Genomic DNA, 17,624 nt, shown 5'->3' with positions numbered 1-17,624 from the left:
TGAGAGTAACTGCAGACTTGGTGTTTGCTTTCTGCATCTGATTTGTTTCTGGTTTTATGTTTACCTTAGTTTAGTATTTAGAGCTTATTATCTTTGTGTTTATTGATTTGGTTGCCCTCTTCCTTTTTATATATATATATATATTTTTTTTTTCCTTTTTCTCTTTTTGTGAGTGTGTATGTGTATGCTTCTTTGTGTGATTTTGTCTCTATAGATTTGCTTTTGCCATTTGTCCTAGGGTTCTTTCTTTCCTTTTTTTTTTTTTTTGAAGTGACACAGAGGTTTAGGATTTTATTCACGCGCATACATAAATATCAATAATGTTATATCACTACTTGGAAAAAAGTTCAACATCCATAATCATTTAAGAAAATGCAAATTAAAACAACAACGAGCAACAGATTTTAAACTAATTCCATTAGGGTAACAAAATTATCCAAATTGGTAAAACTGTAGTGAAACAGGCACTATACTAAGTTAATGGCCCTAATGCTCTTGTAAAATGGTATTACTCTTTTGGAAAGCAATATTGCAATCCTACCAAGACCCATAAAAATATTAGCACACTTTCATTATTTTAACCATTAATACAGCTTCTGGATATTATAAGAAAAAAGATACAATTCTGAATTATAGTAACTTTGTATAGGTTTCAACCGTAATTCTTTTTCTGTTGCTCATCTTTATGTGAAATTAATGTTTTTGAATTTTTAAGATAGAAATGTGAATCAGGATATAGTTTTAGGTATATAAGTCCCTTTTCTGTTATTTTCATGAAGTAATTAAAAATCTGGCCCCTAGGATACTTTCAAGATCACTTGGCTCTGGTCCCCTCTCCCACGCTCATCTGGTTTCTTTTTCCTTTTGTCTTCATTGTCCTTGTCCTGCAGATTCCTCTCAGTGTGAGGCTGTGTACTGGAAGGGAAATTTTGGCTGCTTAATTTTGGAACTCTAGAGCTCCTGACAGCTCTAGAAAACCTTACCATGAACCCCCTGTACTCTTCACCTGTGGACAATTTTAGGCTTCTGCCATTCTCAGGTCAATTAGACTCCCTACTGTTTCCTCTGCTTCCTCCCACAGAGATGCCAATGCTACACAAATCTTGGAGCTGTTGATAGTTTGTCCCTAGTTTCTCTGATCAACTAGGTTTTGTTACAGATATTGCCCAAGTGCTTTTGGTGATGCTATCCTAGTTATTCTGTTAAGGATTCGGGAAAATTCAAAAACTATGCTACAACCACTATCATCATTCCCAAATTCCAATAACTCTGAATGATTTTTGACCTGGACCTGCCGAAGAGGCAAGAGACCATTACCTGGCAAGAGACCAAGCTTTCCATGCTTCCCTGAATGGGAATACACAAATGAATAGATTAGTATTGCTAAACTGTTTCCATTCCATTCTCTTTTCCATTACTTTTGCCTCCATTCAACCAACTATCTTAATAAAATGGGTGATTTCATGAAAAAGAGGTGCAGAGACTGATAAGGCAAGACAAGTTTAGTGAATAAGGACTTTAAATTGGTAAAGGAGTGAACTACTCAGTTAACTGAAAGAAACAATTCCTATTCATTCCTCCTTGATGTTATTCTGCATATCTGCATGGGTCAGAGACAGTTACTTAAGATATTTTTGATTATTGTCGGGGGGTCTAAAATATACTCCCTGGGGAAATGTTACTTTATTTATCTTTCTATGCCCCATGTATTGCAGTCCTGAGATAAACCGTCTGTCGGTCTGTTTTTAGCCTATACTTAAATAAGATTAGCCTTACATAGGCAAGGAAATTTTTATTTTGAGCCCTTTCTTTCTATTCATCAACATCCTGTTTGATGAAACAAGAACAAATTCCTCCTTTTTTTCAAGTGAAAAGCCACAGGATCCAGTAAAAGTTAAGAATATATCTGGATATTTATCCTCAGTAAGTTCCTTCTTGAGTGTTTTTTTTTTTTTGGCTGTGTTTGGTCTTCGTTGCTGCGCGCGGGCTTTCTCTAGTTGTGGCGAGTGGGGTCTACTCCTCATTACGGTGCGTGGGCTTCTCATTGCGGTGGTTTTTCTTGTTGTAGAGCACAGGCTCTAGGAGTGCGAGCTTCAGTAGTTGTGGCACGCGGGCTTCATCAGTTGCGGCTCAAAGGCTCTAGAGCTTGGGCTCAATAGTTGTGGCACACGGGCTTAGTTGCTCTGAGGCATGTGGGATCTTTTCAGATGAGGGCTCAAACCCGTGTCCCCGGCATTGGCAGGCAGATTCTTAACCACTGCGCCACCAGGGAAGTCCTTGAGTGATTTTTAATTCCCGAAAGAACATAGTAATTTAAGTTTCCATTTCAAGAAGCTGAGGATTCCAACTTGGATCTAATTTTTTAGCTACGGCAATATACTCCTGCATTGTTCGGCTGGGGCTTGAATCACCAAGTGCTTTCCATGCTTCCCTGCTTGTACCGGGCATACAGGTACAAGAGCTGCTCCCTGCTGGCACCTTGAACCAGGCCTCGGAAGCGCGTGACAGCCTTCTCAAACAGCTCTGTCAGGCTTTTGGAGGCCTCGGTCTCCGGGCTTTGGAGGGATTCCATATCCCCAGAGTTGTCCCCCGAGCTCAGCTCTCCGCCGCTGTCACCCGTGGTGGCTCCTGCAGGCAGGAATGGCGAAGCCATGTGACTGCCTGTCTTCTTCAGATGGGGTGTGACGCTGGCTTGGGGGCCTGGCCAAGCTCAAGTCGGACCCAAGCTCAAGTCGGACCCAAGTTCACTTACTTGCGCTCTTTGCTTAACTCTGCCTCCCTCTCTCCCCCTTCCCTTCCTGGGCGTGCGGGGCGGGCTCCACCACCCTCTGCAGCTCTCCCCCACTGCCCGGTCTCTTCTGGCTACCCCTGGCTAACAGCGCACTTGGGATAGGCTGGGTCCCTCCAGCGGTGCGGCCTTGTTTTGTATTTAGTATAGGTTTTATTGCTTGTTATCATTGGTGGATTTGTTTTTTGGTTTGGTTGCTCTCTTCTTTCTTTCTTTTTTTATTACTTTTTAATTGTTAATAATTTTAAAAATTTAATAACTTTATTTTATTTGTTTTCTTTCTTTCTTTTTCTTCCTCCCTTTTCTTCTGAGTCATATGGCTGACAGGATCTTGGTGTTCTGGCCAGGTGTCAGGCCTGAGCCTCTGAGGTGGGAGAGCTGAGTTCAGGACATTGGTCCACCAGAGATCTCCCGGCCCCACATAATATCAAACAGCGAAAGCTCTCCCAGAGGTCTCCATCTCAACGATAAGACCCAGCTCCATTCTACGACCAGCGAGCTACAGTGCTGGACACCCTATGCCAAACAACTAGCAAGACAGGAACACAACCCACCCATTAGCAGAGAGGCTGCCTAAAATCTTAAGTTCACAAACACCAAAACACACCACTGGACATGGTCCTGCCCACCAGAAAGACAAGATCCAGCCTCATCCACCAGAACACAGGCACCAGTCCCCTCTACCAGGAAGCCTACACAACCCACTGAACTAACCTTACCCACTGGGAGCAGACACCAAAAACAATGGAAACTATGAACCTGCAGCCTGCGAAAGGAGACCCCAAAGACAGTAAGTTAAGCAAAATGAGAAGACAGAGAAATACACAGCAGATGAAGGCGCAAGGTAAAAACCCACCAGACCAAACAAATGAAGAGGAAATAGGAAGTCTACCTGAAAAAGAATTCAGAGTAATGACAGTAAAGATGATCCAAAATCTTGGAAATAGAATGGAGAAAATACAAGAAACGTTTAACAAGGACCTAGAAGAACTATGTCAAACAGCAAACAAACAATGATGAACAACAAAATAAATGAAATTAAAAATTCTCTAGAAGGAATCAATAGCAGAATAACTGAGGCAGAAGAATGGATAAGTGACCTGGAAGATAAAATAGTGGAAATAACTACCACAGAGCTGAATAAAGAAAAAAGAATGAAAGGAATTAAGGACTATCACAGAGACCTCTGGGACAACATTAAACACATCAGCATTCGAATTATAGGGGTCCCAGAAGAAGAAGAGAAAAAAAAGGGACTGAGAAAATATTTGAAGAGATTATAGTTGAAGACATCCCTAATATGGGTAAGGAAATAGTCAATCAAGTCCAGGAAGTGCAGAGAGTCCCATACAGGATAAATCCAAGGAGAACCAGGCCAAGACACATATTAATCAAACTATCAAAAATTAAAAACAAAGAAAAAATATTAAAAGCAGCAAGGGAAAAGCAACAAATAACATACAAGGGAATCCCCATAAGGTTAACAGCTGATCTTTCAGCAGAAAATCTGCAAGCCAGAAGGGAGTGGCAGGACATATTTAAAGTGATGAAAGGGAAAACCTAGAACTAAGATTACTCTATCCAGCAAAGATCTCATTCAGATTCAGTGGAGAAATTAAAACCTTTACAGACAAGCAAAAGCTAAGAGAATTCAGCACCACCAAACCATCTTCACAACTACTGCTAAAGGAACTTCTCTAGGCAGGAAACACAAGAGAAGGAAAAGACTTACAATAACAAACCCAAAACAATTAAGGAAATGGTAATAGGAACATACATATTGATAGCTACCTTAAATGTAAATGGATTAAATGCTCCAACCCAAAGACATAGACTGGCTGAATGGATACAAAAACAAGACCTGTATATATTCAGTCTACAAGAGACCCACTTCAGACCTAGAGACACATACAGACTGAAAGCAAGGGGATGGAAAAAGATATTCCATGCAAATGGAAATCAAAAGAAAGCCAGAGTAGCAGTTCTCATATCAGACAAAACAGACTTTAAAATAAAGACTATTACAAGAGACAAAGAAGGACACTACATAACGATCAAGGGATTGATCCAAGAAGAAGATATAACAATTGTAAATATTTATGCACCCAACATAGGAGAACCTCAATACATAAGGCAAATGCTAAGAGCCATAAAAGGGGAAGTCAACAGTAACACAATAATATTAGGGGACTTTAACACCCCACTTCCACCAATGGACAGATCATCCAAAATGAAAATAAATAAGGAAACACAAGCTTTAAATGATACATTAAACAAGATGAACTTAATTGATATTTATAGGACATTCCATCCAAAAACAACAGAATACGCTGTCTTCTCAAGTGCCCATGGAACATTCTCCAGGATAGATCATATCTTGGGTCACAAATCAAGCCTCGGTAAATTTAAGAAAATTGAAATCATTATCAAGTATCTTTTCCAACCACAACGCTATGAGACTAGATATCATTTACAGGAAAAAAATCTGTAAAAAAATACAAACTCACGAAGGCTAAACAATACTAAATAGCCAAGAGATCACTGAAGAAATCAAAGAGGAAATCAAAAAATACCTAGAAACAAATGACAATGAAAAGACGACGACCCAAAACCTGTGGGATGCAGCAAAAGCAGTTCTAAGAGGGAAATTTATAGCAATACAATCCTACCTCAAGAAACAAGAAACATCTCAAATAAGCAACCTAATCTTACACCTAAAGCAATTAGAGAAAGAAGAACAAAAAAAACCCCAAAGGTAGCAGAAGTAAAGAAATCATAAAGATCAGATCAGAAACAAAGGGAAAAGAAATGAAGGAAAAGACAGCAAAGATCAATAAAACTAAAAGCTCTTTCTTTGACAAGATAAACAAAATTTATAAACCATTAGCCAGACTCATCAAAAAAAAAAAAAAAAACAACAGAGAAGACTCAAATCAGTAGAATTAGAAATGAAAAAGAAGTAACAACTGACACTGCAGAAATACAAAGGATCATGAGAGGTGACTACAAGCAACTATATGCCAATATAATGGACAACCTGGAAGAAATGGACAAATTCTTAGAAAAGCACAATCTTCCGAGACTGAACCAGGAAGAAATAGAAAGTATAAACAGGCCAACCACAAGCACTGAAACTGAAACTGTGATCAAAAATTTTCCAACAAACAAAAGCCCAGGACCACATGGCTTCACAGGCAAATTCTATCAAACATTCAGAAAAGAGCTAACACCTATCCTTCTCAAACTCTTCCAAAATATAGCAGAGGGAGGAACACTCTCAAACTCATTCTATGAGGCCACCATTACCCTGATACCAAAACAAGACAAAGATGTCACAAAAAAAACTACAGGCCAATATCACTGATGAACATAGATGCGAAAATCCTCAACAAGGGCTTCCCTGGTGGCAGAGTGGTTAAGAATCTGCCTGCCAATGCAGGAGACATGGGTTCGAACCCTGGTCTGGGAAGATCCCACATGCCACGGAGCAACTAAGCCCGTGTGCCACAACTACTGACCCTGTGCTCTAGAGCCCACAAGCCACAGCTACTGAAGCCCACGTGTCTAGAGCCCATGCCCCACAACAAGAGAAGCCACCACAATGAGAAGCACGCACACCCCAACGAAAAGTAGTCCCCGCTCTCCACAACTAGAGAAAGCCTGCACGCAACAAGGAAGACCCAACACATCCAAAAATAAATGAAAATAAAAAAAAAATCCTCAACAAAATACTAGCAAACAGAATCCAACAGCACATTAAAAGGATCATACACTATGATCAAGTGGGGTTTATCCCAGGAATGCAAGGATTCTTCCGTATACACAAACCAATCAATATGATAAACCATATTAACAAATTGAAGGAGAAATTTGTTCAGATCCAGAACTAGAACAGAACCATATGATCATCTCAATAGATGCAGAAAAAGGTTTTGACAAAATCCAACACCCATTTATGTTAAAATCCTTCCAGAAAGTAGGCATAGAGGGAACTCACCTCAATGTAATAAAGGCATATATGATAAACCCACAGCCAACATTGTTCTCAATGGTGAAAAACTGAAACCATTTCCACTAAGGTCAGGAACAAGACAAGGTTGCCCACTCTCACCACTACTAATCAACATAGTTTTGGAAGTTGTAGCCACAGCAATTAGAGAAGAAGAAGAAATAAAAGGAATCCAAGTAGAAAAGAAGGAAAACTGTCACTGTTTACAGGTGACATGATACTATACATACAGAATCCTAAAGATGTTACCAGAAAACTACTAGAGTTAATCAGTGAATTTGGTAAATTTAGTAGCAGGATACAAAATTAATGCACAGGAATCTCGTGCATTCCTATACACTAATGATGAAAAATCTGAAAGAGAAATTAAGGAAACATTCTCATTTACCATTGCAACAAGAAGAATAAAATACCTAGGAATAAACATACCTAAGGAGACAAAAGACCTGTAGGTAGAAAACTATAAGACACTGATGAAATAAGTTAAAAATGATACAAAGAGATATACCATGTTCTCGGATTGGAAGAACCAACATTGTGAAACCTACTATACTAGCCAAAGCAATCTACAGATTCAATGCAATCCCTATCTAACTACCAATGGCATTTTTCACAGAACTAGAACAAAAATTTCACAATTTGTATGGCAACACAAAAGGTCCCGAATAGCCAAAGCAATCTTGAGAACGAAAAACGGAGCTGGAGGAATCAGGCTCCCAAACTTCAGACTATACTACAAAGCTACAGTAATCAAGAGAGTATGGTACTGGTACAAAAACAGAAATATAGATCAATGGAACAGGATAGAAAGCCCAGAGATAAACCCCCACACAAATGGTCATGTTATCTTTTATAAAGGAGGCAATAGTATACAATGGAGAAAAGACAGCCTCTTTAATAAGTGGTGCTGGGAAAACTGGACAGCTACATGTAAAAGAATGAAATTAGGACCCTCCCTAACACCAAACTCAAAATGGATTAAAGACCTAAATGTAAGGCCAGACACTAACAAACTCTTAGAGGAAAACATAAGCAGAACACTCTATGACATAAATCACAGCAAGATCCTTTTTGACCCACCTCCTAGAGAGATGGAAATAAAAACAAAAATAAACAAATGGGACCTAATGAAACTTAAAAGCTTTTTCACAGCAAAGGAAACCATAAACAAGACAGAAAGACAACCCTCAGAATGGGAGAAAATATTTGCAAACAAAGCAACTGACAAAGGATTAACCTCCAAAATATACAAGCAGCTCATGCAGCTCAATATCAAAAAAACAAACAACCCAACCCAAAAATGTGCAGAAGACCTAAATAGACATTTTTCCAAAGAAGATATAGAGATTGCCAACAAAACATGAAAGGATGCTTAACATCACTAATCATTAGAGAAATGCAAATCAAAACTACAATGAGGTATCACCTCACACTAGTTAGAATGGACATCATCAGAAAATCTACAAACAATAAACGCTGGCGAGGGTGTGGAGAAAAGGGAACCCTCTTGCACTGTTGATGGGTGTGTAAATTGATATAGCCACTATGGAGAACAGTATGGAGGTTCCTTAAAAAACTAAAAATAGAACTACCATAGAACTCAGCAATCCCACTACTGGGCATGCATGCTGAGAAAACCATCATTCAAAAAGAGTCATGTACCACAATGTTCACTGAAGCTCTATTTACAATAGCCAGGACATGGAAGCAACCTAAGTGTCCATTGACAGATGAATGGATAAAGAAGATGTGGCACCTATATACAATGGAATATTACTCAGCCATAAAAGGAAATGAAATTGAGTCATCTGCAGTGATGTGGATGGACCCAGAGTCTGTCATACAGAGTGAAGTAAGTCAGAAAGAGAAAAACAAATGCCGTATGCTAACACATATATATGGAATCTAAAAGAAAACTGGTTCTGATGAACCTAGGGGCAGGACAGGAATAAGGACACAGACATACAGTATGGACTTTAGGACACGGGGAGGGGGAAGGGTAAGCTGGGATGAAGTGAGAGAGTTGCATGGACATATATACACTACCAAACGTAAAATAGATAGCTAGTGGGAAGCAGCCGCATAGCACAGGGAGATCAGCTCGGTGCTTTGTGACCACCTAGAGGGGTGGGATAGGGAGGGTGGGAGGGAGACGCAAGAGGGAGGAGATATGAGAATATATGTGTATGCATAGCTGATTCACTTTGTTATACAGCAGAAACTAACACACCATTTGTAAAGCAATCATACTCCAATAAAGATGTTAAAAAAAATCAAAGAAAAAAAAGAAAAAGTCACAGTTATTAATGGACATAACGGGTTACAAATCACAACAGCAGTAATGGTAAAAAGGGAGCAAAAATTGCGGGCATCAAAAACTGAATTTTGCAACCCTACAAAAGCTGTATGTGTGCTTAAATAAAGACGTGAACCTTCAAAATAAATAAATAAATAAATAAAATAAAAGAGACATAACAACTAAATTCAATGTGTCATCCTGGACTGTGTCCTGGACTAATGGGGAAAAATAATATTTTAAAGGATATTGCTGGGATATTTTGCAAAATTATAATATGGATTATAGATTCAAGTAATGTACCAATGGTTATATACAAATATATTCTAAAAAAGTACATGTAATTGTAGTAAGAGGTAAAGGAGTGTGATGTATGCAACTTATGAATGTTTCAGGAGAAATAATTAATATTATGCAAAATTATGCATCCTACATATGTGCTTTATAGAGATAGATAGTGAACTATAAAACAAACGTGGGAAAATGATAAAAGTTGACCGATTCATTTTATTGTACTGATTGCTACTGACTTGTTCACTTTAAAATGGTTACTTTTATATTGAGTTTCACCTCAATGAAACAAAATGATGGATTTGAGTAAAGGGTATAAAGCGTATACAGAATTTTTCTGTACTATTCTGCAACTTTTCTGTAAGTATAAAATTATTTTAAAGTAAAAAGTTAAAGAAACCTCTATGTATCAATTAAGTTCCAAGAAAATTGAAACCATAGTAGGTAGCTCAACAGAGAGAATTTAACTTGGAAATTAAATTAGTTATACAGACCTTAAAGGTCTCAAAAAAAAGGAAAGGGACACTGAAGTAACTCTGAGGTAAAGCCTGCAGGTAGCATCTGCCATGTTCTAGGAAGGGCTCCACAGAGCTGAGACTCAGGCCTCTGAGGGCTACAGTGGTTCAGGGAGCCTGGAAAAATGTCTGGAGGCTGAAACTAGCTGCTGCTTCTGCCAGGGTAAAGGAGCATTGCGGACCAAAGTTCCTGCTTCCTCCTCCTGCCTTCAAGTCTCCCTATAGTGCTCCCTATTGGCAGAACCTAACAGCAGCCAGCTGACAAAGAATGAATGTAAGCTGTAGAGTTCTAGACCCGCCATCACAAAGCCCAGCACAGAGGTTTCAAAACCACTAACATATAGGATTCAAGCTAGTTGGAAAGCAATTCTTTCTGGGTTTGATAAAAGATTAGTAACAGGCACACTCCACATATCAGAATTCTGAGATGCATAAAAAGCCCACCTCAGAAGAATATCATAGTCTTAAATACAAACACTCATAGAGCCTATTCACATTATTTTTAGTAGTTATGTTCTATAAAGTGGCCACAAACGCTGCATTAGTGAATACTGAACCATTGCTCTAGGGAAAATACAGGGTTAGTTTCCTATGAGCCTCTGGTCACAACATTTCTGTCAAACAATTAGTACATAAATTAGTTTTATGGGTGTTTATGTTTAAAGACACCTTTTTTAACATACAATTTTTTTGCCGGGGTGGGGCTGTGCAGCATGTGGGATCTTAGTGATCTTAGTTCCCTGACCAGGGATCGAACCTGCACCCCCTGCAGTGGAAGCTCGGAGTCTTAACCACTGGACCGCTAGGAAGTCCCCTAACGTATACATTTTTGATTAATTAACATTGAACTCATGTTCAACAGCACTATAACTCATGCCTGAGTAGAGCTCATCTATCACATGTGTTTTCTCCTTAAAGCTCATCACAAGTTTCTTGTACTTGGGAATACTAGGCAATAGCTCAGTACTTAACATGGGGGGGGCATAAATATGGAAATCACCACCAAAAAACACAAAAATGTGGCACTAAATAGACTGTGGAAGGGACACTTTATAGTATGAGAGCTAAAACAAGAAGGCAGAGTTTCACCTTGTTCAACCCCATCTGGGAACAAACATATCAGCTGACTCAAATTTTTTGCTGCTCTGCATGTCTGTGAATGATGTACAGCCTTCTTGTACAGCCTCAGGCAAAAGTGCCTGAGGATCAATTGTATATAAGTGAAGTAGGGAGTTCTGACATGAATCCTAGTGGTCCCTGCCTCCCGGAATTCACACCCTTGTGTAATCTTTTCCCCTGGAGTGTGGCTACACGTAATGATACCCTTTTAATGAATAGAACATGGTGACAGAGATGGATTGAAGCTTCCTTTTGTCATCAGGTTTCTGTAGGGGAGGAAAAAAAATCTTTTCCTTCTACCCTTTTAAATTCTAGCTGGGACCTCTGTACCAAAAGACAGATTAACAAGAGAAAAACTGAAGTTACTAACATGTATATCTCATATATACCTGGGAGAGACTCAGGGAAAGAGTAACTCCAAGAGGTGGCTTAGAAATCTGGCTTACACAGCATCTTCAACAAAGAACAATAAATTTGTAGAGAAATGACAGGACAAAGGAGAATTGTTTTAGACTTCCAAGGAAAGGTAAATATATGAGGAACCAATGGCAGATAAAGGCTAGTTAGTAAAGTTGGTTATGTAGATTCCTCTGGTGCCAACTCCAGGCTGATATGAGCCTAAAGCTATCTCTGATAATTTTTATCTTTCCTGGTAGAGAGAGGAGAGGGACACCTTTGAAAATTTATGTCCTGCTTTTAGGAAAATAAGGGAAGGGCAGAGAGCTTTTCCTGTATTTGCTTCTTCTCAATTGCCTTGAGCTCAAAATGATTTTTATATCAAAGAGGCAATATTTTGGGGTGACAAATTCTTGCTTTCCTCATTACAAAGGACTGACTTTCATCTTACTGGTGTTTCTGTCCCTGGCTTTTCTCCCATGCCTACCCTGATGGAGAAGGCTTCCTGTCAAGGAACTAAGGGAAACCTTGGACCAACAGCCAGAGAGGAACTGATTCCTACCAACAACCACTGGGTGAGCTTGGAAGTGGTTCTGTCCCAGCTGAACTTGGAGATGACTGTGTCCCTGGCTGACACTTTTATTGCAGCCTCACAATAGACCCTGGAGCAGAGGGCAGGTGAAACCTGGATTTCTGACCCACAGCAACTGTGAGATAATAGATGTATGTTATTTTAAGTAACCAAGTTTTAGGGTAATGTATTAGCAATAGATAACTCACACAAGAAAAATTAAAATAAATTAGGCATTGAATTTTTCAAATTTAACAGAAAAACAGAATAAACCTAAGGAAAGCAAAAATAAAGGATGAATACAAATATTAACATATTAGAGAACTGAAAAATTATAGAATAAATAAACCCAAGAACTGAATTCTTTGAAAAGCAATAAACTGCTAACCAAAGAAAAAAGAAAACAAAATGATACACAAAATAAAAAACTAGAATGGGGAAATAAGCACAGATATAGAAAAACATTTTTAAGTACTTGGTTCAACTTTATGCATTATTAAAAGATATTACTCAGTCATGAAAAAGAATGAAATAATTCCATTTGGAGCAACATGGATGTACCTAGAGATTGTCATATTAAGTGAAGTAAGTCAGACAAAGACAAATATTATAGCATATCACTTATATGTGGAATCTAAAAAAATAATATAAATGAACTTATTTACAAAACCGAAATAGGCTCAGATGTAGAAAACAAACTTATGGTTATCAGAGGAGATAGCGGGGGGGGGGGGGGGGGGGAGTAAATTAGGAGTTTGTGATTAACATATACACAGTATTATGTATAAAATAAACAACAAGGACCTACTATATAGCACAGGGAACTATATTCAATGTCTTGTAACAACTATAATGGAAAAGACTGAATTATATATACATTATATAATATATATAATGTATATATAATTGAATCACTTTGCTGTACACCTGAAGCTAATGTAAAGTAACATTTCAATTAAAAATGGTAAAATAAAAAAAGAATAAAAATGAAAAAAAAATCTTTAAGATAAAATGTTTATTTCACACCTGATTTTCTTCCTTTTCCCTATGGGGAAGTCAGTTAATGTAAATGGGCTTTGTGGCTTTATCCTGACCATTCTCTATAATTCAGGAGGAAACTGGCTAAAATTCTCCCAAGAGTAGTATTCTTCAACCTGCATGTTTACAATCTATTAAATGTTCATGAAATCTGTGTAGTGGATCTTGACCAGAATTTTAAAATAGAATATAAAAATCTGAGCACATAATAAGGGTAAATATTGTTTTCATAAAACTTGTACTTCTGTTGTGTGTGTGTCACCAAGTCTAAGCTCACTCTGCTCGCCACACAACAGGCCAAGAAATCGGAGACGAGGTGCTGGGGCAAGGAATACAACTTTATTCGGAAAGCCAGCAGACCGAGAAGATGGCAGACTAATGTCTCAAAATAACCATCTTATCGGGGTTTGGATGCCAGTTTCTTTTACAGCTCAGAGAGGGGGAGCAGATGAGGAAGTAAAGTAAAAAGGCACTAAGTTTTGCAACTATCCCCTGGAATGGCCAGCCTCGGGGAGGGGATGTGTTAATTTCTTCTTTCTTGCAGCCATCCACAGGTGGACAGGGTCTGGATGTTTCCCTGCACAAAGGCACTTTGGTTTAACATTCAGGCAGAGGGGCAGGGCTCCCCGAGGCAGGCCATTATGTAGAGACAGTATCCTTTTAGTGAACAAAAGCACAGAAAGCAAAGGTTAAAGTAAAAGAAACAGATCCAACATGTAGTCTGATTGGCTCTTTCCTGTTACATGTGTGAGTGTGTGCACCTCAGTTGCTGTGTAAAATGTATTTCTAACTCTTTGTCCACTTCAAAAGTGTCTGAAAGCCACTACTAGTGCACAGGACTCAGGGTACATGGAATGTAATTCTGTACACACAAATGACTCCCGAGAGTATCTTTAATTGTGAACCCTAACACCAAAACAGGAAGGTACAACTTTTCTCCATTAAAATGTATACCACAGCCTTACAGCCTTCAAACTCTGACTCATTTTTTCCAGGGGTTAACTTTCCTTTCTCCACCTGCTGCATAATGTCATTGATGATTTCCATCTGTTCCAATGGTCTTGTATTTCACGGCAGCCCCTAGACTTCTTCAGTTTTATTTATTTAAAAATTATGCTTGCATGTTTTTCATATTGAGAATCTGTTCATTTCTTGCTACATGGTGGATTCCTGAACTTTGTGCTGTTTTTCCTTTAAAGTTATATAGTTTTTCATATTGAGTCTGCCTAAACTATACAAAGAAAAATGTTGAGGATCAAGCCATCTCACCAGTCCTTTGGGTTGTCCTCGCCTCCTACCTTAATTCCTTCTGTCTGCTCTTTTCTACTCTCCTCCTAAATATTGTACTGAGGAGGTGTTCACGTTCCTCTCTCTCAGCCTTTACTCTGGGGGAAGCCAGCTGCCATGGTGTAAGCAGCTCTATGGAAACACTTGCATGACAAGGAACCATTGACTTGGCTGACAGTCAGCAAAGACCAGAAGCCTAACAACAGCCACGAGTGAGCTTAGAAGTGGATCCTCACCTAGTCAAGACTTGAGATGACTATATTCCTGACAATATCATTGCTTCCTTGTGAGAGGTCCTGAACCAAAAGACCCAACGACACCGGATCCAGGTTCCTGACCCACAGAAGCTGAAATGACGTTTGTTTTGTTGTTTTGACTTGCTATGATTTAGGGTAATTTGTTACACAGAAAAGGGAACTAATCCAGGGGCAATTCACCGATTATCTGAGCTTTGGTTGAAGGCGTGGCTCAGCCTCCATTAAGGCTATTGAAAAGAGCCAGACATGGCCTGCCCTCAGTTCCTCGAGAATATGGGCACGTGTGGGCTCGGCCTATTCAGAAACAGCCTGGGATTTAGTGACCTAAAGGTGTAGGGATCGATCGTTGAGAAATGATTCTTCACAGTGGCTGCTCTGAGTATCCCACAGTAGAGGGAGCTAAAGGCAGCTTTTTGGCCAGACTGTTCCTGCAGTGAATCTTGGTCTCTGGTCCTCAATTTTCCTAACTGTAAAATGGACATAATCACAGTTCCTATAACATATGGTTGTTGTGAGAATTACATGGATTCAAAATATTAAAAGTACTTAAGTTAGCACGTGGCATACATTTGTGTTGACTTTTATTATAGAAAGATTATCTGAAATGGGGAGATTCAATGGAGGAGTTCTGAGTAGCAATGTCCTGCTTCACCACCTCCAAGTCATTCAATCTCCCCAGCATAAGAGAGGCTTCAGATGCCCAGGGTAGTTTGCTTCTTCAGGGTTGAGTTGCTGACACACCTCATGCTGAGAAGTGGGATCAGGGCATCCTCAGATTTTCCCTTGGTCTATCCCAAGTAGCCAACACTTCCTGAGGACTTACTGTGTGACTAGCATTAGTCTACCTGCATGCCTTTTTTTTGTATTAACTCATCCCAGCAACCTTGTGTAGCAGCTATTCTCTATTTTACAGATGAGGAAACTGAGGCACAGAGAGGTTAAGTAACTTACCCAAGGTCACACAGCTAATGAATAGCAGAGCTTTGAATCTGGGCAGTCTGGCTCCAGGCTGTGCTCCTAAACACTCTCAGGTGAAGAGGTTCAGTCCTACCAACCTCAACGGGGGCTCAGCTCAAGCACCCAGTAACCACCTCACGTGCTGGTCACTGTCATAGGCTGATATAATGGCCCCCAATGATATCCACGGCCTAATGTCCAGAACCTGTGAATGTCACCTTATATGGCAAAAGGGACTGTGCAGATGTGACTAAATAGAAGACCTTGAAAGGCAGACACTCTCCTGCATTATCCAGATGGGTCTGAACATAGTCAGGTGTCTCTATAAGAGGCGGGCAGAAGGGGATTTGAGTACAAAATAGCAAGTAAGAGACCTGAGGATGGAAACAAGGGGTTGGATCGATTTGAGGAGGGAGCCACGAGTCAAGGAATGCAGGCAGCCTCCAGAAATTAGAAAAGTTAGATTCTCCCCTACATCCCTAGAAAGAGCCAGATCTGCTAATACCTTGTGTTGGCTCAGTCAAATTGATTTTGGACATTTGACTTCCAGAAGTGGAAGAGAACAAATGTGTGTTGTTCTAAGCATGTGGTCATTTGTTACAGTAGCAATAGGAAACTAATAGTCGCCAACTCTGAGGGGGCCTCATTTCAGGGGTCATGGCATTGGGGCAGGGACCGCAGGCAGTCCTGCCTCCCTCTACCTCTCCCCCCACCCCAACCAGTCACCTGTCAAATCAACTGTCAGCTGCTCTCGTTCCTTCATTCACCTATTTATTGAGGGCCTCTTAGGGTCAAGGCACCACCGTAAGTCCTGGGCTTATAATAAGCAGTAAACAAGACAGAAATGCCATCTCAGGGCTTCCATTCCAATGAAGGAGAAACATACACACACGCGTACACAAGTGAAGAAACAAATACTCTGAAGACAGTCATCTGTTGAGCTTAGGCCTCAGTCATCTCTTATCTGGGTAACCTCACAGGCTTCTAGCTGTCTCCTCGTGGAAGAAACACTCGTCTGGTTCCTATTTGTGTCAGATCCCATGTGATGCACCTTCATTCTTGCAGTCCCCTCACCCCAACCAATGCATTCAGCCCACCACAGAGGAATTTTCTTAAGTGGCCCACATGCCTGAGGGATCAAGACCAAACTCCTGAACGTGGCTGAAAAGATCCTTCACCCTTTGGACCCTGAGTTCCACTCCAGCATCATCCCACCCTCCCCTTGCCCTCCAGCCTAGCTGACCCAATGTTGTTCTTAGCTAGGCTAAGACCCCTCTCTAGGCCTTTGCCTGTCTACTTCCTGCCTGGGATGCCCTTCCCCATTCCCTTTCCAGAAAGCCTTTTTAGGGTCCTCAAGGCTGGGATGGATTTTCATGGTACTTGGGGAATATCCCAAACATAGCACCTCCCATACAGTAATATGTTTACATGTCATTTTCCCTCACTGATCTTCAAGCTCTGTGGGAATAGGACTGACCACTTTATACATCCTGGAATTGTTAGTGCACTGTAAAAATCTCCAGGCATGCAGTAAGCCTTCATAAATATTTTCTGAATTAGCCACTGTGAGTGTGGACATTTTACAAAATAACCGTAGGAGTGAAGAGAAAGAAGTCATTCATGAGGGCTAGGTGTGCCTTTTGGAGAATGTTGAAATTTCAGACACGCTTCACGGAAGGGCCAGGGCTTGGCAGGGCTTTTACATGCTGGCAAACTGGAGCCTGGTTTTTGGAGATGAAGGTGCACTTAGGAGGCTGCGGAGGAGGCTGAGGGGAGGAAGCTTAAACAGGGTGAGACAGTGGCTTTAAGCAGGAAAGTTTCAAGGAAACAGAAAGGTTTTTTAAAACCACCTTGGTGGGCTTTCCTGGTGGTGCAGTGGTTGAGAGTCCAGCTGCTGATGCGGGGGATGTGGGTTCGTGCCCCGGTCCAGGAGGATCCCACATGACACGCAGCGAGCCATGGCCACTGAGCCTGCACGTCCGGAGCCTATGCTCCACAATGGGAGAGGCTGCAACAGTGAGAGGCCCGCGTACCACAAAAAAACCAAACCAAAACAAAAAAACCTTGGTGAGGTGCATGTGCCTTAATTATTAAGGTGTC

General features: G+C 40.3%; 1 pseudogene; it reads right to left on the bottom strand.

Annotated features, from left to right (window-relative positions):
• Positions 1–2,313: 2,313 nt before the first annotated feature.
• On the bottom strand, positions 2,314–2,653 carry LOC116753957 (annotated as a pseudogene).
• Between the last annotated feature and the right edge of the window lie 14,971 nt (positions 2,654–17,624).

The sequence above is a fragment of the Phocoena sinus genome, chromosome 5, assembly GCF_008692025.1.
Source record: "Phocoena sinus isolate mPhoSin1 chromosome 5, mPhoSin1.pri, whole genome shotgun sequence".
Lineage (NCBI taxonomy): Eukaryota > Metazoa > Chordata > Mammalia > Artiodactyla > Phocoenidae > Phocoena > Phocoena sinus.
This window is presented reverse-complemented; position numbering and strand designations above follow the sequence as displayed.